Source organism: Filicampus tigris, chromosome 3 (assembly GCF_054856515.1).
Source record: "Filicampus tigris isolate MCC_2025a chromosome 3, RoL_Ftig_1.0, whole genome shotgun sequence".
Lineage (NCBI taxonomy): Eukaryota > Metazoa > Chordata > Actinopteri > Syngnathiformes > Syngnathidae > Filicampus > Filicampus tigris.
In genome coordinates, this window is record NC_141219.1 from 4,992,299 (window position 1) to 5,019,525 (window position 27,227).

The 27,227-nt window shown below is 41.5% G+C and overlaps 1 protein-coding gene across 2 annotated transcripts in view; it reads left to right on the forward strand.

Moving 5' to 3' along the window:
* The first annotated feature begins 888 nt into the window (after positions 1-888).
* ntrk3b (neurotrophic tyrosine kinase, receptor, type 3b) overlaps positions 889-27,227 on the forward strand; it is a 223,785-nt gene continuing 197,446 nt past the window's right edge. For both annotated transcript variants that reach the window (XM_086025698.1, XM_086025699.1), the window contains exon 1: positions 889-984. The gene's annotated coding sequence lies outside the window, so the exon portion shown is untranslated. The remainder of the gene's footprint in view (positions 985-27,227) is intronic.

Here is a 27,227-nt window from a genome sequence, read left to right on the forward strand (position 1 = left end):
AATCAGAAGGCATTGACTGCTTCCTGCTGCGCTGCATCCATTATTGTTTGGAGCAAACCCCGCCCCCGCCTCCCCACCGTGTCTGCGTGCATCGGAAAAGTTTAGCCGAGTTACAGTCGATGCAATTCGAAAACTTTCCATCAACCACATGTAATACAAGCGGAGGGGTGGTGCGAAACAGGTGCACAATCTCCATAAGGCAATCACGGCATAATCACAGCATTCACATGCACTCTCGAGCAATTAGATGCATGCTAGATTGTGGCTGGCATTAAAAAGAGACCCACTGAGCACATACCTGGTTTTACTTCCTACTCAATTTTGGCTTTCAAACTTTGCTAATTGCAACCTGTTATAATTATGTGCTTCACTGTTAAATTTCTTGTTTCTTTAGCTGCGCGCAGAGCACTTAGAGCCCAGGGGCCGACGGAAGTCGGGAGCCTATCAGACTTTTTTTTTTTTTTTTTTAAATGTTAATTTTTCTGTCAATCACTTTACATTCTTGCCATGAATTGATCAAGCCATAGGCGATCTGTGAAATGCCGTGTCCGTAGAGAGGGTCACTTGCTGTTGCAGTACACGAAGCCCGCTGTAGGGGGCCTATCAAGGCATTAAATTGCACATTATTCTGTCATTTGTTTATTTTTCTGTCAATCATGTCATCTTGGTATGCGCGGACAAATCACACACCCGCACGATATACTATGACAATTTTCAGCCAATCCCCATGTCGATTAAACTCCCGTGACAGAGCTCCGGATGTCACGTGATTAATCCCCGCGTGTATTTGTTTACGCAGCCCGGATGACTGGACAGTATCTGGTGGCACCTAATCAGTCAATATTCTGTTCAAATGAAGACAAATCTTACTTTGATTAAAAAAAAAAAAAAAAAAAAAAAAAAAAAAGAAGGACATAATGAGTGGAGAGGTTGGAATGTCACAGATGCACCGGGAGTGTTTTTTCAACAACGGCAGATGCACTGGTGAGTCCGTGCGAAGTTGTCTCGGAAGTTTACAAAGTCTGGTTTTACGGGCCGCGTGGATTTAGAATTGCAGGGCTTAAAGATTTTAGACAGGTATACTACAAGGTTCAACCATGCGGGATGCCTCGGAGCCAGGGCTGGGCTGGGCTGGTTTTGGGTGGGCGTTCGTCTGTGGCGGTCTGTCGTCTGTCTTCTTTTGGTATCGTGTAGATGGAATGCTCGCCCAATCTTTTGCCTCCTGTCAACCCTTGTCAAAGTGTGGCGTTTCCGTTAAGATAGTGGCAAGTTTTCTCCCCTAGCCAATAGCCTTGTTTTTATTTGGAGAATGGCATTGTGTTGTTTGTATCCGCAGTTGCAGTGCATACTATTAAAATATGTATCTTTTTTTAATTCATAGAAGTGGTTGGGAAATGCACTATTGCTTTAAAAAAAACTATAGTGTGTGAATCTTTTGATTTGTTGGCTTTTCTATTTGTAAAAAATGTATTAAATGCATAAATATGCATGCTGATCTGTTTGTCAATGTTAAAAAAAAAAGTATTTTAAAAAAAGCCCTTCATGCCTGAACTGAGCAGCGAACAATTGCAGCGTTTTCGAAGGCAGCAAATGTTGCGTTCACGGGTTTTCGCCAAGGTTTGTTCAGCGTTGCAAATGTTCGCAAAACATTTGCCAGATGTTCGCCAACAATTGTACGGATTTTTCTCGTCTTTTCCTGTCTTTCTTGCAACAAGAAAAGTATAGGCAAACGTCTGACGATGTGATTTTTCTGCCTTGATTAGGGATAGACCGACCATCGGCTCCGATATTCGGCATTTTGATGAATATCGGTATCCGCCTTTTTTTTTTTTTTTTTTTTTAAATCTAATGGCCGATAATAAATCAACTTAAAACTGTGTTAACTTCAAGGATTCAATTTGTTTAAATTTTCAGTGAACTTAATTAGAGATTCTACTGACCCTGGGAACACTCTGCACCATTTGGTTTTATTTGAAATCAAAACAAAGATGAGTGAAATTTTAACATTTCTGTCATTTTGAAATTTTGGAGAACTTTATTCACTGTCGAAAACTGCATAGTTGTATTTTTTGATGCCAATATTTTCCTTTTTACTGAATATGAATATCGGCTCCAAATATCGGTTATCGGCCTCCTTGACTACTAATAATCTGTATCAGTATCGGCCCTGAAAAAAAACATATCGGTCTATGTCTAGTCTTGATACGAAAAGGTAATATGCACGCACGCCTCTTTGCAGGGTTTGCACTTTCATATGTCAGAGTAATCCAGCTCATTTGCTGACATTGCACATAAGGTGTAAATATCCCTTTATTGCTTCAATTCAGGTTTCAGAGACATGATCTTTTTCGCATGACAAGCATCAACAAGAATCAATCATGCAAGACATCAGGAATAAAGTATTTAACAATTTTGTCATTAATGGTATAGCGTTATCAAATGAATGGCCTGGTAGGTGTAACATATTGCCATTTTCCCAGCATGCCCACTTGTCGTGGTGCTGCTGGATCCTGCCTCAGCAGCATTTTTTGACCGCCCTTCCTCCACTGGAAAAAAATTGCCAGCTTTGCACATTTTGCTGCATCTGGCTATAACATTTTTCCTTTTTCCCCATTGTGTTTATTTATTTGCACCACCGATCTTTTTTTTTTTTTTTTCCTCATCTGCCACTTTATGACATTGACTATGTTTACATGGACACCTGTATTCGGTTAAATGCCCGATCGGAATAAAAATGCTTTATGGACACACCCCGTTCGGAATATTCTGACACGATCGAACCCATTCCAATCAAGATATTATTCCGAACGAGAGAGGTAGTTTATGTCGATTGTTAATCCGATCGGCACTCATGAAAACATTAATTCCGACATTTCGGAACAAACCGTCTTTACCGCATCATGTCTGTGGCATGAGTGTACAGTATGTGTTTCTGTTATTCCCGGCAGCTAGTAGCAAGAAGTGTAACTGCGCAAACGGGAAAAATCTGCGAAATAACGGCAACGTTTAAAGTAGAAATGGACGGAGCAATGTTTTGTTGACTTCTTGTCTTTCTTCTTATACTACTACTTGCGGTATGTTTGGCCAATCTGCGCATGTCAAAATTTGTTCCGCTCGAAAATGTGACGCATCACCAGTGACACGCAAGTCCTAATCGGATCAATATTTTTAGTGCAAACATTGCATCCGATCATAATTTTTATCCAAACTGTGATCGGATTAAAGAAATGTCATCAATGTAAACGTAGCCATGGTCTGCGTTTACATGCAGTCAATATTCGGGTTCAGGTCAAAATTCCGATTTCTGAGTCATTCGGAAAAAAACATTGACATGATTTGAGGGGAGGGCCTTAACCCCCCACCACCACATTTAAATAAGACGATTGAAACGGCAACGCACGGACGACATGACGCAATTTACGTCATCTCCACTTGTTCCTTGCTTCCATCAATAAAACACATATTTATGTCAGTCACGGCATGAATGAAGCAGACGGTTTCCTCCACGCTTTAAAAGTGTGCTGAACAGTAACGCATACTCCCATTAGAACCACGCATAAACTTGGGAATTCTAACATTTACTGAAAAAATCTGCTTGTTAATTTAGCCAAAACTTGTAAACTGGCCATCTTTTTTCATGTCACGTGAGAGCATCAAATAATTTTTTATTTTTTATTTATTTTCCTCTCTTTTTTTTTTTTTTAGCTTTGTGGCTTTCTTTGTGCAAGATGTTCCAAAAAAGAAACACTGGAACATACGTCAAATTATACCTCGTTGGAATACTAATTAAAAGCTAATTCAACAGCTTTTAAGCAAATCATTAAAAAGTGTTGAATTTAGCGTTTTTTTATGGGCCTCTAATCCCTAAGAATGTCCAACTGAGTCATTTTTTATTGAGGCAAATGGCCGTCCGCTGCAAAATGTTAAATAAGAGGCAAAGGAGCATTTAATGGAGAATAAACAAGCCATGAATCATGGCACCTCCTTGCAGTTGCTTCAGTAATGTTGCTTACAGTAGGAGTAGTTTTTCTCTACTCGCATGAATGTTTAGAGGTCACACTTTGCCAAGCCTTCATCGGCGCTTACATCTCCTCTAAAGTGGTCCAAACAATCTTATTGACTGTAACATCCAAGAGCAGATAAGAAAAAAAAAAAACACTCTCAAATAATCCTCAACTGAATGTTAAGAATCACCCTAACCACTCCACCAAGTGCCAACGACAATTATTGTTTTGATTTAATTTCATTTATTTGAGGTTATCATGGATCCGACTTTGCTTCTGAGAAGCGGCACACGAGTTTTTCGACGCGGTGATGCATTTGCATGAGACAGAGCCGCACCCTCAAAACAAGAGTGATTTGAACCCGAGTATGACAAATGGATATAAAGTGTGCTGTAATTCTTCATCCTTTGTGTATCGGGACAGAAGAATGGCGGAGGCGTTTTAGTGAGATGCCTGAGAACTGTTTTATGGCGGCAACGATTTGACGCAGGAATTATTTCCATTTGTATGGCATGAATCTGATCAAAAACCCGAACCGATTGGATATTGACTGGCATCTCGTAATGGACTGTTCTCGTCATGGATTCATGAAAACAGCAGCTCGCGTGCATGAGAAGCACAAGGTGCAGAAATGTGGAAAAGCATCAAACCAATCCAGTGAAAATGGCCTCGTAAGAGCAAATCTTCATCATCTCGGACAGGGACAGTCAAGAGCTCTTTGCCATCCATTTACGAGCCGCTCTGCACTTATTGTACTAGCAGCAAACCAGCGGCGACCAGACGGCGAATTATCCAACCTCAAAATGTCCAAATTAGAGCTAACGTGATTAAAGTAGCCCATTAATATTGAACTATAACGGCGCCTGCAGGCCTTTAACATCCCCCCCCCTCCTCCACTTCCCCTTCGACTGGACTGCGTTTTTTTTTTCAACTCTGCAAATGGCTCCGCGTTTAGCACGAACATGCTGAACTGCAGTTTTTTGGCTGAGCATTAGTGGTTTGGGGAAGGCGGAGCATAAGCTCTATTCAATTATCAGATAGAAAAACTGATAGGGGATGACTTAAAAACGTCTAAGTGCTTTATACAGCACCGCCTCGAGTAAACAATGGTTTAAGGGTGTGGTATTGTGGCCACTTATTGCCAGAGGTGGCAATAGTACTCAAACTCTGTACTTAGGTAGCACATGTACTTGTGCAAAAAATATTTTGGTGAGGTATACAGTTAAGTGTTGATTCAAAGTATAAAACTACAGAATGTGCTTCAAGGGGAAATCGACCCAAACATTTCCTTTACAAGAATTTGTGCCGCTTGTCGAAACACGGCATTCATTGTGTTTGGGGAATATGAGTTAAGCAGCAAAATCCACCCGTTTTTATGCATTTCAGGGGGCGGCCATTTTGTCACTCCTGTCGACTGAAAATGACATCAAAGTTGCGATCGATCACAGGTCACCTGTTTCCCAGAAGCTGAGCCATTATTGGTAGTTATCTAAGCCCAGAGCCGTGAGTGATCTCGTTTTCAGTCGATAAAAGTGCCAAGATGGCCGCCCCCTGAGATGGACAAAAACGGGTGGATTTCTCATATTCCACAAACACAATATTAATCAGAATGCCTTGTTTCACCTAGTGGGCCCGCATAAAACATATTCTGGAAAAAATATGTTTGGTTTGACTTCCTTCTAAGTACTAAAAATCCACCTGTTTTTGTCCATCTTAGCGGGCGGCCATTTTGTCACTTCTATCGATTGAAAATGACATCACAGTTGCTCAGGTAACAACCAATCATGGCTCAGCTTCAGAAAACAGGCGAGCTGTGATTGGTCGTTACCTGATCCCTGAGCAACTGTAATGTCATTTTCAGTCGACAGAAGTGACAAAATGGCCGCCCCGGGAGAGGCTAAAAACGGATGTTTTTTGCTGCTCCACTGATATTGCACAGACACAATATTAATCAGAATGCCGTGTTTAGACTAGTTAAGGCGCATGGAACATATTCTTGCAAATATTTTTGGGGGGTTGACTTCCTCTGAAGTACACAATTAAGAAGGAAAAAAAAAAAAAAGAAGGTTACACTGGTCCACAGCAAATCAGAGAACGTATTTTTGATGCTGATTTAAAAAATATATCATTACTAGCACACCAGGTTTTTGATATATTTTCACTTTTTTTGCTTTTAAATCAGAACCTATAAAAACTTGCACCACACGGATTCTATCATGTGCGTTGTAATTTACATGTATGACGTTTCAGATTAGATTGAGGATTCTTGAACGGCAGAAGCTGCTGTTTTTTAGGCTGCCTCAAGACAATGCATTCACCAGGAATCATTACCCCCCCCCGCCCCCCAAAAAAATATTTCTTTAACCAATTGCATGAGCCCAAATGTACTTGACGGCTTTCACGTCTTTAAGTCGCTTCATAATCCGGCGAGGCTGAAAAAAGTCACAAGTTCCTTTCATCAGCCAAGTAGAAAGAACAGATATCTCTATCCAAACGTAGTCCACTGGGACACCCGTTGCCTTTTTTTTTTCATATCTTTTTGAATCAGAATGATAAAATGGATTTTTTTGGTGGGGGGCCTGTCAAGGCAGGAAAAGGGAGATGAAGAGGATGGCCACAGAGATGGATAGATGAAGAGCTAGATAGGAACAAGGGGTGGAGAGTTAAGGAATAGATGGAAGCGTGAGCGAGGTTCCGCCGGCAGAAAATAGAATGACTCCCCAATCAATTGTGCATTGGATGGCCCCCCCTCCCCCCCGTCGAGCGGCAGCGGGGAGGGGGGGGGGCTCCCTCTGCGGGGTCCGCCAAAGGAGAGGTCATAATCGGCCAATACATTAGATAAATGGCATTTACTGCTATGGAAACCTGGCTGGAGGTAGCCGGCTTTGCATTTATAGGCCTCTTTTGCACCTCCCGCGGCTCCAGCCTTGTTTTTCCGTCCGTCTTCCACCTCCATGATTTCCGCGCCGATGCTTGCCGCCCAGAGGATGGGCGCGGATCAAAACCATTCAAGGTTGCGCATTCGCAGCTGTCAGATACAATTACGCCGGGCTTAATTGATTTACGATCGCTTACCAATTAACGATCGGGGCGAGTGGGCTGGGGAAGGAGGGGGGCAGGATTTGATAAAAGGCTTGAAAGAAGCTGATTAGCTCATTTCAGCTCCAATTAGCTGTCGGCGTAATTGTTTAATGGCGGATTTTTCAAAGCACACGTTTATGACATGGACAGCTTGTGTGTCATTTTTTTTTGGGGGCGAATCATTTATTGCAGATATGTTGAACTATTTAGTCGACTGAAGCGCAGTTTCCACGGAAACACTTTACGGGCAGCAGAGTTTATCCCTGCCTAGTCGTGGTTTACAACTTCAACTTTTCGCTTTGTTTGCTCAGCCGTTTGCGCCCATACCACATTTGGGCTCCATTGTTTTACTTGTGTGCTCCCAGTATTTTTCCATTCACCTTTGCCAGTCAGCCACGCCCACATCATTAGCCGCTCTGCTCACCTGGGTGCAGAGGTGCTCCAAATCAGCAATCAGCCACCATTGAGGAATCTCCTGCTCCCTTTTTTTTTTTTTTTTTTTTTGGGACTGTACGCGGCAGGACAGGACAGGACAGGACAGGGCAGGGCATGGCATGGAAATGGTCTTTGGGGGCTGAAGAGATGCTAAGCTCTTGGAGTTTTGTCACAAAAACTAGTGTCATCCATTTGTCTATGTAATGTTTTTTTTTTTTTTTATTTGGGAGCTGCCCCCCGAATGAATGCACTTGAAGGTTTAAGGTTGGATATTCCTCTTATGTAATGTTGGTCCTGTATTATATTATTTAGGGAAAATAGGGCACTGGGGGCACTACTGGGGCAGTTTGAGAGGTTAACGCCTACCAAAAGTACTCGTCGTACCAAGATGAACACACCTACAATAATTGGTGACTAAATGGAAACCCTCAAAGTTGGTTTCTTAGGCTTAGGAATAATGACAAAAGAAACAAAGCAGTCTCAATAAATATGTTTTATTTATTCGTCTATGGTGGAGGTTTTGTGCTGAGTCTTCACAATTCATTTCTCTATCTAGTCTAGCTAAAATATAATGTAGTCCAGAGCAAATACGGGCGAAAGGAAAGGCGGCCCTCTTGAATTGTAGGCTAAATGAAATGTATTCCAAACTTCAATGTATCCACTCTTTGTGTGTTTAATTCATTTGATTTGGTTAGCGCGAGTGTCACAAGCGCAAAGACATTTTCATTGAGCATAACCTCTCTATCTGTTTCAACTTTCTCTATTCATCCTGACGCCCTCATGATTTTTTTTTTTTCCTTTTTTTGTTGACACCTAACGAGATTCGGGCGTCTATTGTGAGGAAGGAAGCTCATCTTCTCCTCCCGCACGCTCTTTATCTCCAATCGGATGATGAATAATTAATTCCTTCGGCGGGGGTGTGGGGGGGGGGGGGGGGGGGGACGGGTGTGGGGGGTGCGAGCGAGAGCAGGCTCACCGTCTTGTCTCGGGGAGAGAGAGCGCTGTAGCGTCGCACGCCGCCATCCCACAGGAGCGATCGCCGCACAAAAGCGTTAGAGAGGCGGAAGCGGGGCCCGGGACTCGGCGCCATCGCCGCCGCCGCCGCCGCCGCCACAACAACAACAACAAATTGCGATGGACTAATGCGCAGGGGAGGAGAAGACATGAGGGAAGGTTGCAGGTAATGGCTCTTTGCGAGGTCTATTCATTAAACAGAGTGTCTGAACAATAGAGGCGTACGTAATGCATCTGCTTTAAACATGCTGCATTATGTATGAGTCGAAAAACAGCTTTATATGCGGAGCGGGTTAAAGGCTTAAAGGTTGCCGAGGGACTTTGGAGGAAGGGGTTGGGGGGGGGGGGCGTTTGTTAGAGTCAACTCATGTTGGGGTGCTAATTAAAAGCCACAGTAAGTACAACAAAACATTACATACACAATCTTCTCGCATTCAAAAGTGTGTGCCCAAATACAGCCCGACACGATGCTAATGCTAATGCCATCGCAAACATAAATCATTGATGTCACCTCGCGATGACATCAACGATTTATGTTTGCGATGGCTGTCCAAATCTGTTGTAATTGTTTCCAAATTCAGTTTTACAAATGTGTTTTTCCGTGCCGGCTGGATGTAAAAACGTCAATAAGGAGGCGGCGGCCGGAGGAGCCTCGTGAGACGTGACCACGCCGACCGTTTCAATGTCGAAATGCTCCAAAACGAACATCAAACCTCGTCGCCGTGTTCAGCCCGCTTTGGAAATATGTTGTCATCGCCACCCGTGCAGGCGTATTCGGTCAAATCGCCTCGCAGAAGCTCACCAAAGTAGTCAAGGGGTTGCACGAAATCAAATCATCTGGATCCAGGTACATTTTTTTTAAGTACACCTATTTATAAAAGGTCTTTTATAAAACCGCTACCCCTAAATTGAAAAGCCAAAGGAAAAAAAAACAAAACAAAAAAAAACCCCATGAATTATACTTTGGAGATTTGACCTCAGAGGAGGTCTCCTTGTTGAGTCTGCAGAACAAAATGTTCCCGCACTGGGGCGTATATTGTTCTTGGCCTTTTCAAATTAGCCCCTCACCAAAAAAAAAAAAGCCAAAGAACAAGCGTGTATTTATTCCTTTGAAGTCTCGCATGACATCAACGCTTGCAAAATCCAACTTTCTCCCTGATACATTCTCGGCATATTTCCACCCCAAAATGCTGGTTAAGAACACCACACATGATGAGTGAAGATTCTCCCATGCACTGCGAGCGGCGTCGTCGGTCACAACGCGACTCCCCTGGCAGACGGCGTCTTGCCGAGCGTATTCCCAAGTGGCCGGACTAACCCCCCCGCCATTGTTGACCCGGATGAGTCACACCGTTACAAGTGTGCGCACTTGTGGACAATTTTCTCCTCAGAGGCACACACGCATGCATGCACACAGGCGCGGGTGCCGCGCTTGCTTTCATGCGAGAGGAGACGGCAAAGGGCTGACGGGGCAAAGGAACATAATAAACATAATAAAGAGAAGAGGGGAGAAGGCATTCATCACATGTGCACTGTGTCGTGAGACTGGCTGAAGTGAGCACATTTGAGAGGTAACCCGTCTTGATGAGATTCACTTGGACTAAATGAAACTAGATTGTGCTCACATTAGCCTTTGAGTCTTATTATTTAGCTGCCAAATTGTGTGTGTATACAGTGTAATATGCGCTATGTCAGGGATGGGCAACTTTTCATCAGTGCTCATGGGGGAGGGGGGGGGGGGGGCTGGCATGACAAAAAATGTTGTTTTAAATATGGACAAAATAGGTGCTCTTAATATTTTTTAATTTTTTGATCATACATTTTTCAATGCATGTATAAAAGAGCCACTATCCGAAAACCAACAACAAAGTGTTTGACGCAAACAACAAAGTGACCACATACCGGATTTTTTTTTCTCAAGCGCAACCGGCTCTCTTCATAAATATTATCATTTAAGGACAGCACAAAACTGCTGAACAAGAAACCAACATTAAGATTTAATTTTGACCTTTTTTTTTTTTTAAACAAAAAATATCCACTCAGTGTTAAAATCATTGAGGTACTGTTTTTTTTGCATGTCATTACAAATTCTGAAAAAGATTACTTTACTCATGTTGGAGTATAGAATAATTAAGCACAATTATAACATGTCTGCCATCTAGTGGTGCGTGGTGGCATTGCACATTAAAACTACAGTCGACCTCTGCATATTTACAGTCCGGCACCCGAGGATTTGCATATTCAGATTATTTTGTCTTTTTTTTTTCTTTTTTCCCCCTCAATTTTTTTTGTTCATAATTTCATTTTTTCCCGCTTTTCCCCCATTTTTCATGGAAAAAACTTTATTTTTGAATGTGTATCATATATTTACTTCACAGGGATTCAGCAATGCCACTCTATTATTATTTCATTCCTGTTATGCTAAAAGGTTCCAGTGATTGTTCTCCCATCCATTCCTTTTCCATCGCCCTTATCCTTTTTAGGGTCACCTGTGCTAACGTTGGGCAAGGGGCGGGGTACAACCTGAACTGGTCACCAGCCAATCACATATTCAAGAATTAGTAGGAAGGGGATCCATAGGGAAAGAGTGTGCGAAAGTGTGCGCGCGTGTGCGAGTGTGACTCCTGCATGTAATCGCCACCTCTAACTTTCACCTCTCAGCTTCCAGTAGAGTGAGCGCGTGTGCTCTACGGTGTTAATAAAATATCACACACGTCACATGTTGTGCTTCGTGGCGTGATAAAAGGAGTCTAAAAAAAAAAACAAGAACTCACCATCAAGTTGTCTTCACAGCAGCAACACATAACGGGATTCATGCAGCAATCGGCGGTTTGCCTTCCAACAAGAAAGAGGGAGTAGAAGCCTCACACAAACAAAGGCACTGCGTTAAAATGGAGTGAGTGAACCCTTCCTGTTTGTCGGTGATCACGCCCGACACCACTAGGCGGCACTTTGACCTCCAGCAAGTCGGATTCGTTTTCATTAAGGGTTGCACTTTGTCACCGATTCTGTTCATAACTTGCATTGACAGAATTTCTACTTCGGCGGCCTCGCTATCTGCTCATTTCGCATGATGTGAAGCGGTGATCTCCAACCCTCACTCAAGTGGTTTGCAGGAGAGTGAAGTGGTTGGGATGAGGATCAGCGCCTCCGAATCTGAGACCATGGGACTAAGTTGGTATGTGTATAGGGAGCTCTCAATTTACCGGTCGATCTAGGTTTCTACCCTTGACGGAAAGGACGACTTCGTCCGTCCGAGTGGCTGAAATGAGTTCCCAATGTGAGAAACCCGGCGTAGAGCCGCTGCTCGGTCACATTTAGAGGAGCCGGATGAGGTGGCTTTGGCATCTGTTTGGGACGCGCTGCCGGACGTCTACCTGGTGAGGCGTTCTGGGCATGTTCCGTTGGTAGGAGGAAGACCCTGCACACGCTGGAGAGACAACTCCCAGCCGGCCTGAGAATGCCGCTACACACCCCGGAAGAGCTGGACGAAGTGGCTGGGGAGAGGGAAGTCTGGGCTTCCCCGCTTCAAGCTGCCGCCCCTGTGACCCAATGGCAGATGAGCGTGAAGAAAATCAACGGATGGCTGGATATTTTATGTTGAAGTTGGTCATCAAGAGAGAGGGACAAGAGGACGGACGCTCGAATGCTACGTTGTATTTTCGAAACTCTTCTCCAATTGCGTAGTGTCCCCTTATATGTGCCCTGCGACGGGTTGGCTCAGCTGAGAACGGTGATCACAACCAGCACAAGTGCTATGGAAAATGGACGGATGAATGTCTGGCGGGTTGAGGAGCTAGTCAGAGGCCTCGTGTGCCCTCCCTGCCATTCTCCAGCTCATTAGCATAATTCCGCTTTAATCAGCACCTCCTCTTCCACTTGCGCTGCAGCAGAGATCTGAAAATGACCCAAAACTTTGACGGCGCGTCCCCGTGCTCCCCGAGAAGGAGAGAGGTGCGGAGATATCCTAAGGATTTTGATCCCACTCCTCCTGGTTTTTGAAAAAGGAAAGTCTTTGATGTGCTGATGGCGGCGTGCTCTAATGAGACGACGTGTGTGTGTGTGTGTGTGTGTGTGTGTGCCCCCACCATCACAGAATGGGGAAAACACACACCCACACACACACACATAACTTTCCTGCTGTTCTTATACTTTGTTGAGCCAGGCGCCATCACAGCCTTGCGTTGCAGCACGGCATCCGTGCTTTGCATTACTTAACACACCCCTCGTGGGTTGTTCCTGGCCCTTCTGTTTATTTCCATTTGGCAAGGTGGTGTTTTCTTGGATAACTGGTGAGAGCAGAGATTGCAGGAATCAGATATGCACGGCGTATGAGTGACATGCATGGACTTTTTATTATTTTATTTTTTTGTACTGTGTGGATTATTCCTTAGCCTTCTGTACATTTGTGTTGTGCAAGGTGTGTAATCATGAAAAACATGGAGGTCGGTTTTTAAAATGTGTTCAAATTTTGACGTGAATTTAGTTTCTGCATTACAGACATCAAATTGTGAATTTTTTTTTTTTTAATCGGAAAAAAAAAATTGGACATACGTTTTTTTTTTCACAGGACAGCGATGATATGTTTCTAAAGGTACATCAAAACTTTTACCATTGTGTATTTTTATCAATTACAATACAGAAAGTAACCAATTATTTCATACCATGAAATACACTGACAAAAAAAAATGCTGTTGAATTTCCTCAATTTTATTTCATCAAGTGGTTGCACAAAATAAAATCATCTGAATCCAGATCATTTTTTAAAGTAGATGTATAGTTTATTTATTTATTTTAAGTAGCTGTATAATCTCTAAAAAAAAAAAAAATAAGATGATTTTATTATGTGTGAAATAAAATTGGAGTACATTCAACAAAAACGTTTTCGCTGTATGTTCAATTTATTATATATGTAAACCACACTGAAAAAAAATGGTGTGTTGAATTTACCCCATTTGACTTCAAGTGCTTGTCCAACTACTTGATAAATAAAATTGAGTAAATTCGCCACACCGTCTTTTTCAGTGCAGTTTGTCAATTTCTTTATTGACACAGAAACAAATTTATGAATTATTTGATCAAATAAATGTATTTTTAAAAACTGCCCATACTTTGCCCACTCCTCATCTTGACTGTTAATCTCCTCTAAATAGATAGCAGCAGATTTTAAATTCTTTTTTTTTTTTTGGTGTGCCTTTGAAAACATTTGCAGGCTGTGGACCGCAAGGACAAATCCAAGGCCGGGACGAGAGGTTGGAAAAAACAGAGCAGCATTATCTCACATCACAATGTGAATGTTTGGCCCTCTTGCGGAAAAATACAAATGATCCACACTCACCTTAAGCTCCCTCGAGTCTATTTAACTTTTTTTTTTTCTACTATTGCCTTGAATCTGGGGGGCTTCTCATACCGACCGCACGCTGAGATGTCGTGCAAATGTGGCATCATTGCATAAATTCAAGTCGGGGGTGGGAAAACATGCATGCTCAGCCGTTCCACCTCAGCTCTCACACAATGTTAGTAAAACATGTTCACTGGTGAGTTGCTCTGTGGTTAAGTAACTTCTAATTGTCCCTAAAAGTGTTCCGCTACTTAATGAGCCCGGCCGGTTATTGTGAGAGCGTGTCATGGCGCTTAATACGTTCGTGTTTGAGCGCAGAAAATTAAAGGAGTCCAAAAAGAAAGTGGATTCCACTTTATACATAATGCATAATTCATAGGGGACAATGGAGCGCGGACAAAAGTTTTCCATGAATGCGCTTGATTAAGTCATGTTTGACGTAGCTGCGACTATTTTTTCTCACTGCTCGAAAAAATAATATTTCTTACTAATCATATGATATTGTTAGCAGTGAGTGAGGATAAAGCACATGCATTTTTTTATTCACCATTAGATCTTTATGACTGAGACAGAACGGAGAAGACACAAATGTAAGACTTAACAGGACACAGGTGGGACACAAAGGTTAGGATTGAGGAGATGGAACTGACGGGATGTGGGAGACCCAAATAGGGCTGTTTCGATTTTGCCTCACAAGAAAATCACGATTATTTTCCTCAAACTCGATTTTACGATTTCTTTGTAAAATACAAAATAATGAAATGGAATTTTTCTTTCTTTGAACTCAAAATGCCAGTCAATTTAACTTAATACACACAGAACAATCCATTGGGGATTGGCAGAATTTTACTCACACGATAGATTTCAGATGTGTTCTTAATTAAACCAATAATGACAGAAGAAAGCGCACGTACCATCTAAAACGAAATTTGAACGTTTTTAAAATCGTTTTATCCAGAAAATTCGGTTAATCGAGCAGCCCTAGACCCAAGATAGGGCCGGAACGACAAACATAATTCAAGAAACCACATCGATTTGTTGATAATAGTTCTTAAACCGCATTTCTCTACTTTGGACGCTGGCGCCTGATCAACACCTTTTGGTCATAAAAGACGTGGTTACAAGTGTCTGGATGGTTGAGGGTGACGAGTGAAGGCCACACGTGGATCCTGAGAGGGAAGAACATGTCTGACAGCTGGAGGGAAGTGGCACAGCATGGAAATGAAGTGTAGTGAAAAGGAAAGCGAGCGGAAGTTTCCATTTCCCTGTCAAGGGGAAAATCACTCAAAGTGCGTGCGCCTTTTGTGCGTGTCTATTTTCTCGTTCTTTTCCATCATTTCAAAGCAAACCTTTTGTTGTCATCGGGCAGCTCATGTTGCTTCATTCTCCGCTGGAGATTGAGCCGCTGTGGAAGGAGCGAGGTGGCCGCTTCATAACTCACCTTACCGATATGGTTGCTTCCAGATGCGAAGATTATGCTAATAATTAGCTTCAACCATCAAACCAGTCAAGGCAAAGAGGGGAAAGTGTGATAATAATCGAGATATACCCAGACAAGACCAAACCAGAAATTACTTGACATTTTTTATTATTTTACCTCTTAAGACAAAACAAAAAATTACCAAATGCAACATTACCAGACATCAGAAAATAAGAAAACCACCAGAGGTGAGCATTTTACAAAATTTTGCTGGTCCGCTATTCGTCACCCGTCAGCGGCCAGGTTACCCGTCCATCATTTGTCAATCGGTCATTTTTCGTGACGAACTGAATTGTAATTGTCAGTAGGTCATTTAAGTCCATCAGTTAGTCCGTCAGAAGTTCAGGAAAGACCAGCCAATACCAAACTTGACATCACCACCCAGGACACAACGAGAAACGACAAAACTCTTACCAGACAAGAAAGGAAAAAAAATTACAAGACTAAATTTACCATAACAATAATATATAGCAGATATCACAAGACATTTAGCAAACAAAACTTAAGTTGCCGCAAATGAATTAATTCAACATGTCTTTCTGAGGACCCCTGAGCTGGCTAACTAGGTGCCTGACATAAAAAAAAAGAACAACAAAAAACACGAATTTCAGCATCACAGCAATAATCGGGCATGACTCCGTCTGCATTGTACCGCCTGCAATATTTCTGTCTGCTATCAAACACAGAAAGTCTTTTGATGTGAAAAGAAAACATTAACCGCTGCAAATGAACACATCTTCCCGAGGACCCCTTTGCTGCCCAACACGAAACGCAGCAATAATAGCGAATCAACAACAATTACTGTACTTCTTCTGAAGAATCATTCTTACACACTGCGGTGGAGGGTAAGCTAGCTGCATCATATTGAAGCAATGGCTCTGTTGTCAGATTGCAGAATTCCATCTTGAGGGCGGGTGAAGGAGCAACAGAATGAGCCAAAATTGAAAGCTAAGCTAAAGTTGTACAAAAGACAAAGCGCGTTTAAAAGCCCGAGCATTGCGATGACGTCACGTCATCACGCCCACTTGTTTTGAATTCTCTTTATTCAGCTGCCATGCTGGAGTATTCCCCATCAAAAATACAATCAACAACATTCTGTCAAAAAGTTAAAGCAGCTAATACGGAGTTTTCTTTCCCCTGATGACGACAGCCATTTTTATTCTGCCCCAGCCCGCCGCGACTGACGGGATAAGCTAATCAGTGCTCGCCTCAGGGATTAAATTCCTTATCGCATCTGTGCCACCCGCCAGGTTAAGCATGCCAACACAATTGGAACTCTTTTTTTTTCTTTTTTTTTTTTTTAATAAAGCTCCATTCTAACTCAAGATTTGAGTAAAGCCACCCACTTACTTAATTGCTTTCTATTTTACGGAAAGACGCGACCCTACTGAGTCTCCCGTGCACAGATTTGAATCCAGACTCCCAACAAGTTATTACCCACATCAGAATGTGTAATTGGCTCGGCTCCACGGCTCGGAACGGTTGACTTGAATTGAATGACATTCAAGTAATTACGGGGCTAAATAAGCGTGTTTCATGCTTGGATCACAGGACGCACCCTGCCGTCAGCGATTGCTGCCGTTTAAACCTCCGCAATTTTTTTCCCGAAACCTCCCAAAAAATTTACGCAAGACCATTAGCGGACAGGATAAAAGCAGAAATGACACAACAAAACCAGAAACCACAAGGCGACATACTACCAGAGAAGAAGAAAAAAAAAAAAAGGAAATTACAAGACAAGTGACCAGGCAAGAAGAAAACAAAATTGCAAAACAAAACCAACAACCATACAAAAATCACCTTTATTACGCAAGACATAATGAAAAATGACAAAAAGCAGACATTACCAGACATTTGACAGCAAAATTAAAAACTACAAAACATTACCAGACAAGAGCAAACTTTACATTACCAGACACTAATTACAAGATGAAACGTCTCTCTCTCTCTCTCTCTCTGACTCACTCTCTCTCTCTCTCTCTCTATCTATTGGTCCATCCAACCGTCCATCTTTCCATCTGGGTATGTACATTATGTTATGTAGATGTGCGTCTTTGTTGCTATGAAACCTGCTCTTGCCTCTGGCCATCAATCAAGCGGTGATGCTGGATGTCATGGTAACGACATCCGTCTGGCTGCTGGGACACGACCGAGCGGGGGCTCCTTGTCTTCCTTGTCTGTGTTTATGTACGGATTATGCCGCATACACGCGAGATGGCTTCTGTCACCATTTTGAACGCCCGCGAGGCATTCCCGAAGTGGCCACATAAGGATAAGATGGACGGAGAATGGACGGACGGATGGATGGATGGACGGACGGACGGGCGGATGGATGGACGGACGGACGGATGGATGGTTGGATGTTAACTCTATGGGGGCTTGTGTTGAGCAGTGACTTGCGCCCAACGCGCTAACCATAACCTTTGGTATGAAATGAGGTTTTAAACGAAGCGTGGCGTTTCAAAGTGGGGCTTAAGCCTGGGTTAGAGTTTCAGAAGTTAGGGTTGCAGACCTGCAATATTGTTTCAAATAAGGGTTTAAAGTCTATCTTAGGTTTTCAAATTACGATTTTCATCCTGGGTCAAGGTTTCAATCAATGTTATGGTGTCAGTCCTACATTATGGTTTAAAATAAGAGATTCAAGCCTTGGTAGGGTTTCAAATCAAGATTAGGGTTTCAGGCTCTAAAAAATAGTTGGGTCAAAAAAAAACAAAACAAATTGGGTCAAAAAGGGGCCGACTCGCAACTTGGGTCAATTTGACCCAACTTTCTGGGATTTTTTTTTTTATGTAAAGCAACTCAACTGTGTTTCGAGTGTTCCATTTCATATTAGCGTTTCAGGCAGTGATGTGTGCTTCAAATGAGCATTTTAAACAAGAGGTTTGGGTTTCAAAGTCAAGGTATTCTGTAAATGCAGTTTTATAGTCATTCTTCCCATCCATGCAGCTTCCATGAAAATGTCATGCTTAAACTAACCGTACAATTGGCCTTCGCGTTGCATGAATGCTTCGTAAGTCATGCGACCATGATGTTGTAGACAAACAAATAAACAAAGCTGGCGTGTTGACAATGGTTCGCCGGATGGCACACGCCCATCATGAACTGGCAGGCGTAACGTTGTTGTTCAACATGTCACCCGAGTGTTTCTCCCAAAAGAAAATGCGGCAGCATTGAGCAGGTTAGTGATGGAAAAACATGCGTTTCCCCCTTCCATGACTGCAAATGACTTTTGTGAGCCAGTATCGGAGCCAGCGACATGTCTACGGCCGTAAGAACATGTGTTGTTTTAAACATGAAGTGTAGAAGCGGCGAACGCAGCTCAACATGACTTATGGGGGTTTATTCTCCATTTCTGGGCAGCTTATTTTTGGAAAGTGGTGATGGTGGCCAACGCGGTAACACAATGCCATACATTTTCTGAAACACTACTTGAAACCCTATATCCTAATAATCCTAAAACATACGGTAGTAATTAACACCCCACCCCTAAAATAAATAAGTAAATACATACATTTTTTAAAAGACCTCAAAGGGAAGTCAACCCCAAACACATTTTTTTCAAAAATATGTTCTACGCAGGCCCACTAGTTGAAACATGGCATTCTGATAAATATTGCGTTTGTGGAATAATAGTTAATCCACCCCTTTTTAGCCCTCTCAGGGGGCGGCCATTTTGTCACTTCTGTCAACTGAAAATGACATCACACCTGCTCAGGGCTCAGGTAACGACCAATCGCGGCTCACCTGTTTTCTGAAGCTGAGCCATGATTGGTGGTCAGCTGAGCCCTGAGCAAGTGTGATGTCATCTTCAGTCGACAGATGTGGCAAAATGGCTGCCCCCTGAGCGAGCTAAAAACAAACACAATATTAAAAAGAATTACTTGTTTCGACTAATGGGCCTGCATAGAACATATTCTTGAAAAAAACATGTTTGGGTTGACTTCTGCTTCATCATTGGACGTTACCTAAGCCCTGAGCAGTTGTGATGTCATTTTTAGTCGACAGAAGTGACAAAATGGCCGACCCCTGAGATGGCTGAAAACGGGTGGATTAACTCTTATTCTACAAACGCAATATGAATCAGAATGCTGTGATTCAACTAGTGGGCCTGCATAGAACATATTCTTTAAAAAAAAACAAAAAAAAAATGGGGTTGGCTTGCACTTTAAAGAGCTTACCAATGTAACTTTTTTTTTAAAAGCATTAAAAATAAGAATAAATATTTGAAGAAAATCAGTGCCAAAATAAGTGTTATGATTCTGCTTTGTTGTCATCCTGCCAGCGGCAATTTTAGGATTAAAGGTTTCGGGGTGCTGCCAAACAAGGCAGATGTCATTGTTTTCTACATTTTAACAGTGAGTAATGGTTTCATAAACTCACTATGGGGAACTGGTTTATTCCGGGGAAAAAAATGTGCTAAAAACACAAAAGTGACACACATGAACAGAATGTAAAAACACTCCCCCTTATAGTTTTTCTCAGTTGCTTTGGTCAATTTCTCAGATCAGAATTGAAAGCTATTTTTTCACATCATTGTGTGTACATATCGGAAAAAAAAAAAATCACAACCTTTGTCATTTTCATTGGTTGTTTTGTTTTAGATTGCCTTTCACACTTGAATGCCCTTTTTGGTGAATACATTCTGTTAAATTGCTCAATTGGATTATATCTGCTTTGGGTCCACAGCTTGGTGTCAGCGGACTAATTAAGAAAAAAAAAATCCCCGATTGGCAGGTGAGCAAACCTTTAAAATCGGTAGGATTCGTGCTGACAACAAGAAATGTGCTTTTTTTTTTTTTTTTTTTTTAAAGGAAACTGAAGAAAATACGACAGCGTGCAATGTTCTGACAATCTTTTTGATGCCGTCAAAATGTGTGAACAGGAGAGCCAAATATCAATTTTTGATGTTTACCGTTGATGCCTGATGGCACAATTAGAAAAACAAAACAAAAAAACCCCACTTGATTTCACCCCAAAGGCAAAATCTGCTTGTTACGCAGACAAAGAGTTGTTGTTGTTGTTGTTGTTGTTGTGATCTGTTGCTCTGAGGCCATTAAAGTCTGTGATGAATATTACACTTAAAACATTCGAATAGTTACACTATCACGCTGCTTTCTTTCTCAAGTGTGCTTCTGCTTCTCTTACGTTCAGGGTTTCAAATTAGGCTTTAAAAAATGAGAGGGGTAGGGCTTCAATGTGGGGTTTCGGGCCAAGAATAGGGTTTCAAATGAAAGTGTCACCTCAGGTTTAAGGTTTTACGTTAGGGTTTCAAGCCTCAAGACTTTCAAACATGGCTTACCTGTTGAATTTGCGTTTTGGGCCAGGGTTAGGGTTTCCAATTAGGGTTCTTGCTCAGTGGGTACATGGTCTTTGCCACTTTGCTGCTCTACATAAAATTGTGTATCAAATTGAGGTGTCCGTCCTGGGTCATTGTTCCAAACAACACTCTAAAAACACTTGAGTCAAAAATAACTCAATTTGGGTGAAAAACAGACCGATCTACTAATTGGGTCCAATGGACCCACCTTCTTGGTTTTTTTAAAAAATTTTTATTTTATTTTTTTGTTTTTTTTAAAAACAGCCCAATTTGTTGGCATTGTTTTGTACAAAACAACCAATTTTGGGGGTCATTTTCTGCAAAAACAACCCAGAAAATATTGTCAAATTGACCCAAATAGTGGATCCATCCATTTTTGACGCAAATTGGGTCATTTTTAACCCAACTGTTTTTAAGAGTGAAGGGTTTCAAATCGGGCAATGAAGTTTTAGGTTTTCAAGACAGAGCTGGGGTTTCCATCCTGGGTCAGAGTTTTTAGCAAGGGTTTGGATTTCAAATGAGATCTCAAGACAAACTTAGGGTTTCAAATGAAGGTTTTTCTGATCCTCATCACTTCTCTGCTGTTTCCGTCCGCTCCGGAAGCAAGAACCCTATTGATCTTGGAGCCCTGCCGTAGCCCCGCTCCTATGGCCGCTAAGTCCTGAACAAAGATTGGTGCTGGCGAGGCAAATGTGGCTCCTCTAAATGAATCAAAGCCAGTCAGTATGTCATCCCGCTCCCAGCATGCACGAGCTTCCGCGAGGCCCCGTCGAAGCGCTGCTGGAACGCTTTGCCCGTGGTCACGACCGAACAAAGACGTCTGCCGCTCCTCTAAGTGAGTTGAACTCAGTCAGCCTCGGAAACATCCCCCCTTAACTGCCATTCGTCGGCGACACAACACAAATGGGGTCGTACGCGGTTATTTTCTCAAGGTCATTAGAGCGGCTCCCCGCTTCTGTCGCGCCGCCGCCCGGCTGCTGAACTGTCCGGTCGGCTGTCAGCGCGACACAATGGAGAGTGCTCCTTTAATTCTGCCCGCCCCTTTCCCGCTATGTCCTCCAAACGTTGCAGCGCGACACTTCCTGACAACTGTGCACCCCGGCGACCTGCCGGGTAATTGCTGGACACATGGTTACTGGGACTATGTGTATGTGTGTGTGCGTGTGGCTCCAATGTACTTTGTTGAAATCTAGTCATCCATTCTTTAGTCCAGCGCAGTGGTTCTCTCTCTCCTATTATTGGAAAATCACGACCCATTTTATAGAAGTTATGAACAATAAAGCATTTTGGGGGGGTTTAAAAATAGCCTCTGCAAATATATTTTTCCGTTTGACATACCGCCAAAAGCATATTTCTGTCTATGATGTCCACTAGCGAAAAGACTGAGCCGTACTGTATTCGTTTGCAGAGTAACGATTAGAGCAGGGATGGGCAACTGAAATGATGGAGGGGGCCACAGTTTTTCATCAGTGCTAACTTGCGGGGCACATAGGGCCACAAACTCCCAAACGAGATAACAAAATAAACACATACTGTATTTTTTTAAATTTCTTTCATAAAAATTACGATTCAAGGACGGCACAAAACTGCGGGACAAGAAACCAACATTCGAGCAAGAACTCATTGTGTCCGTTTTTTTTTCATGAAATTCAACTCACTCAAAATGTTAATTTTATTGAGGTACTATTTGACCTGCATATCATTCCAAATTGTGACACGAGGTGCATTGTAAATTGGAATATTGTCTATATTATTAGATACATTTTTTTAATGTATCGATAGAAATGATCATTCCTGAATACTTTTGATGTACTAATAAAAAAACACAAATATACAGTGGTAGGACAATATGTTTTTCCTCCTACTCCTTTGTGAACATGTGATTTGTTTCTGATAGCATGTAATTTATTACCCCAGTGTATTGATTTATTTTCTATCGTACACCTATTTTTGTTTGTTTTGTAATAATTTATGAAATATTAATTTTGCTTTGTTTTCTCTCAAGTAACTGTAATTTGCTGTACTCTTATTTTTATGCATGCTCAAAATAAAATGTAAAAAAAAAAAAAAAAAAAAAGGGGGTTTATGTCCAAATAAAGAAGGCACGTAATAAAATTGGATGTTTTTAAAAAAATAGCCACTGAATAATTGATGAACAACACAAGACATTTATCCGGGGACATGTAGATGATAAGAATATTATCTGCCAAAAGCGCGCGGACTCTTTTTGGCTCGACGGCGAACAAAAGAGTTTGGCAACCCGTCGCAGCAGCTGGATGGATGGATGGTGATGATGATGATGATGATGATGATGATGCTGGCACAAGCACACAGGACGTCATCTTACGGCGCTAATGATCCCCGTCCCAAGAGTAGTGGAACAATCACGACATTACTTGAGAAAATGTCATCCCCCCCACACGAACGTGGTGTAGTGGTGCGTGTGGAAGGGTTGCTCGCTTAATGACGGGGTTCCGTTTCTATGGTTGCAATGCAATTCAATCGGCAACTTGCACCAACGCAGTAGTCAAGTCAGAATTACAGCAATTATTTGTTTGAAAAAACTTTTAGGCCATAAATACAGCTACAAGAAAAAGTATGTGAACTCACTGTCAAACTTTTTTTTTTCTTTGTTCTTGTTTTTTTTTTTTCTTTGTTCTTGTTTTTTTTTTTTCTTTGTTCTTGTTTTTTTTTTTTCTTTGTTCTTGTTTTTTTTTTGTCTGTACACAGGCTAGTGGTGCGTGAAAGACTCACTGGCCAAGTAGAGTTTGATTGTATTTAAATTTAATACATTTACATTCACTCTTTGATAATTGTTTATTTTGAACATTTTATTTGGGTACTATTTTATGAGTGCCATTTTTAGGTTAATATTACTTGAGTGCCTTTTTTTTTTTTGCTTGTGTTTCTTCTTTTTAAGCACAGATCAAATTGTGCATAATGTACATTGGCTTACAACGATATTAAATATACATGTTTGGGAATAAGAATCTTCTCATTTAGAAGCATATTTTCCCATTCAGTCAATTTCTTACTCAACTTTCTCTTCCATTTTCAAGGTGCGGTGAGTCTCCCGTCTCGGTTTATGACCAGTTTTATAGTAGTTTTAGATTTTTCATTACCGTTAGTTTTTACTCCGTTTTGGCCCTTTTTCCCCAGTTAGTTTTAATATTTTTTTTCGAGCAAGTTTGTTAGTTTTTATTATTTAATAAATTCTTTTTTTTATTTAGGTTTTAGCATTAGTTTTTTTTTTTTTTTTTTTTGAATAGAGTCTTTGTCGACTGCAAAAAAAAAAAAAAAGTATTGTGTAATAAAGTAAGGTTAACTACAATTCTCAAATGACTGTTTGACTTTCCTTTTTCTCTCTCTTCAATACCGAAATTCATCCCAAGAGCTCGCATGATATTAATGGACAAAGAACACTCGGTGAGCATATATGGACCAGGTGGTGGTACTCTAAGAAGTATTTTTTTAGGTGGTATTTGGCGGCGAAAGTTTTAAACCACTGCTAGAGGCACTCAATTGATGGAGGCTTCGAGTTGTCCTGCGGATGTTAAATGAGAGGTAGGCAGTTTTTTTTTTTTTGGTGTTTAAATGAGGTTGACAGCTGTAAGAAGCGTGACTCTCTCAAGAGTTAGTCACCGCCACACCTTTCACTTTAGGCTCTTGCGTGAACAGGATGATTGACAGGCGGAGGTGGCGGTCAGGATCAGGTTTTTTTTTTTCCCCGAGACAAGACCACGTTTGTCACAACAGTGGACACGTATGGTAAAAATCCATAGGCGGCTTTCAAATGCATTGACTGACACAGAAGAAGGGCGTAGCTTATATGCTCTATTTTTAAATGTTTGTTGACTGTGTGTTCTTTTAATGAGCTGTCTTTTATTTCTGTACTTTGTTGTACATAGATGGGGGAATCCCCCTTCCAGGATGATCAGGCTGCAATGGCTGCCGAGTGGGCAACGTTGAACACGCATTATAGTACTTTACAGTGTTTGTTAAAGTGATGTGAAAGTCAATCAAATGCAGGAAGATGACATCGGTGAAGTGAGCAGCAATTTGTTTTGGTGGATGTGCTAACCAGTCGCCCCTGTAATTTTTTTTTTTTTAATTGTTAATTTATTTTTTGTTTTTCAATGATATAATGTCGTCTTCTTTGGATGGTGTTGTTTTTATTTTCCAATTTTCTTTCATCCTCCCCCCAATTTATTTTGTGTATTTTACAATATTTTTGTAATATTTTCTTATATTCTTTTAGTCTAAAATATCTGTATATTTTCCAATCTTTTTTAAAAATATTTTTTCTATTTTTGTATAGTTGTGGTGTAAAATGTTCTATGTTAATCATAATATTTTTCAGTTTTTTGTTTTGCTTTTATGGCCACCATCCATCACTCATGACACCATTTCACGTCCTAGTGTGGGACCGGTCTCCAAAGGGATTACAGTTACAGTACAGCATGTTTGTCCCCCGCTGTGCGGGATGTGTGTGTGTGTGTGTGTGTGTGTGTGCGCACCTCGCCTTCCAGATGAAAGTGTGTAGTATGCCTCAACTAATTGAGTGCAGGATTGTGGCGTTGTGAATGTGAATGACGGGAAAACACACACGGTGTGTCTACAATACTGTACTGGATGTATTTCATGTCCCACTTGTCTGTCTTCAGCCTTCTCCCACCACAAATCTCATTGTTGCTGCCATCATGCGCTCAAATGCTGCCCGTAGCGTTTCCAAATTTAATTTATAACTTCATACAGCCACATTTCACAGATGCTTTGTCTCAGGAGCAGGCAAACTATCGCCCGCAGCATTGTATTTTTCTCTAATATTGTTTTTTTTTTTTCAGCAATATTTGACCATTTTTCATCTATATATATATATATGTATATGTGTATATGTATATGTATATGTGTATATGTATATGTATATGTGTATATGTATATATATGTGTATATGTATATATATGTGTATCTATATATATATATATATATATATATATATATATATATATATATATATATATATATATATATATATATATATATACACACACATATATATATATACACACATATATATATTTATATATATATATTAGATCAATCTTTTCCTAGTCTTGGCCTTACGAAATATCTGAAGGCGATAGCGTAGGTTTGTAGATTGAATAAAGTATCGACTTCTGTATGGATCGTTTCTCCATTGCTGTGTGTGCCGATCAGCAGACACTAGCGAACATACTGCTGGAGAAGGATGTTGATGGCTAGACTGCAGAGAGCGTGCGCCACTCAGAGTATGATGTTTAAAGCACCGGCGGGACCACTTTTTTATTGCACGGGGAGCCTCGAAGCCGCTTTAGCTTGGAGTTTCTGACAAACCGAGCTGGCGAGGGGATGCTCGGCTCCCGGCGGGGTCCCCACGTCGCTGCCCAAATTGAAATAAATCGCCATGTTAGCACTTGGAGTGCTCGGCCGGCCGGTTTGACACGTACGCTTTTATTAGGTCCTGCTGGATGACCATCAGCTTCACACTGAGCTTTTTTTCATCTTGTTTTATTAGATAAGGCCTTCACGACCTGAGGTCGAGTTTTGTAAAAAAGTGTGTTTCCCAGAGAGCAAGAAGTGTTTTTCAAAGCAACCGTTTTTCACCACAGCGCCAATTTCACAACGCTCATGCTCTGCGTTTCTGTGACGTGACGCAAGAGGGCTTGCTCTCAAATCAGGCTGCACCTTGTTTGTTCGCGGGCCGTATCTTCAATATGGTTTCCATCATTTGCAGTGTAATTGACGCCTTTTGCAAAATGTTCGTGACCTCGATTTCAACAGGGCTGTTCTGAGAGGGTGAAGCGTGCTATTTAACAGAATAGAGGATCGTAATTACCACTCGTTTTTTTACATTAAAAATAGTGCTTCCCTTGCACTGGCATTTTTTTATTTTTAATCTTCTATTCAAACAGTAAAGATGAATAAACTCAGGCCTGTGTGCAAGCCACATGTCTAAGCTCTGAAATTCTTTTGAAATTATGTTTCTGTCTGCTACAGGGTCTGAGATATTATTTCGTAGGTGTTGAATTTTGGGGAAAACTTTCGAGGGTAATTCCAAAGACGACCTTAGGTTTTGGGGAGCTGTTGAGCCAGGCGCTTTAGGCCTTAGTGGGGTTCAATTGTTAAAAGAATAATAATAAAATAAAAGGCATTACTATCCGTCACATCTCCTTTCAGCATGGATGCTGTGTTGTGCTCTAAAGCACAAGTGTGCTGCAGTTTGTTTAGGGGGGGGGGGGAATCAGCAAATCTGCGTGTGTTTTCTCCAGTGTGGCACATCTGAGACCATGTCCGCTTTTCAAGTCTGTTTGAAGGCAAGACGCCACACCGCTTCTGCCTAATTAGTCGCCGGCAACTCTGTGTTCCTTCTTCCCGGGCGAGGACCCTCTATACAGCGGGAGAGAGCTTGGCAGTATTAATGGCGCAAGAGAGAGATTTTTTTTAATAACACTGTGTATTATGTTTTGAGACAAATAAAGACAAATAGACAAATATTATTAATTTCATAATATTCCT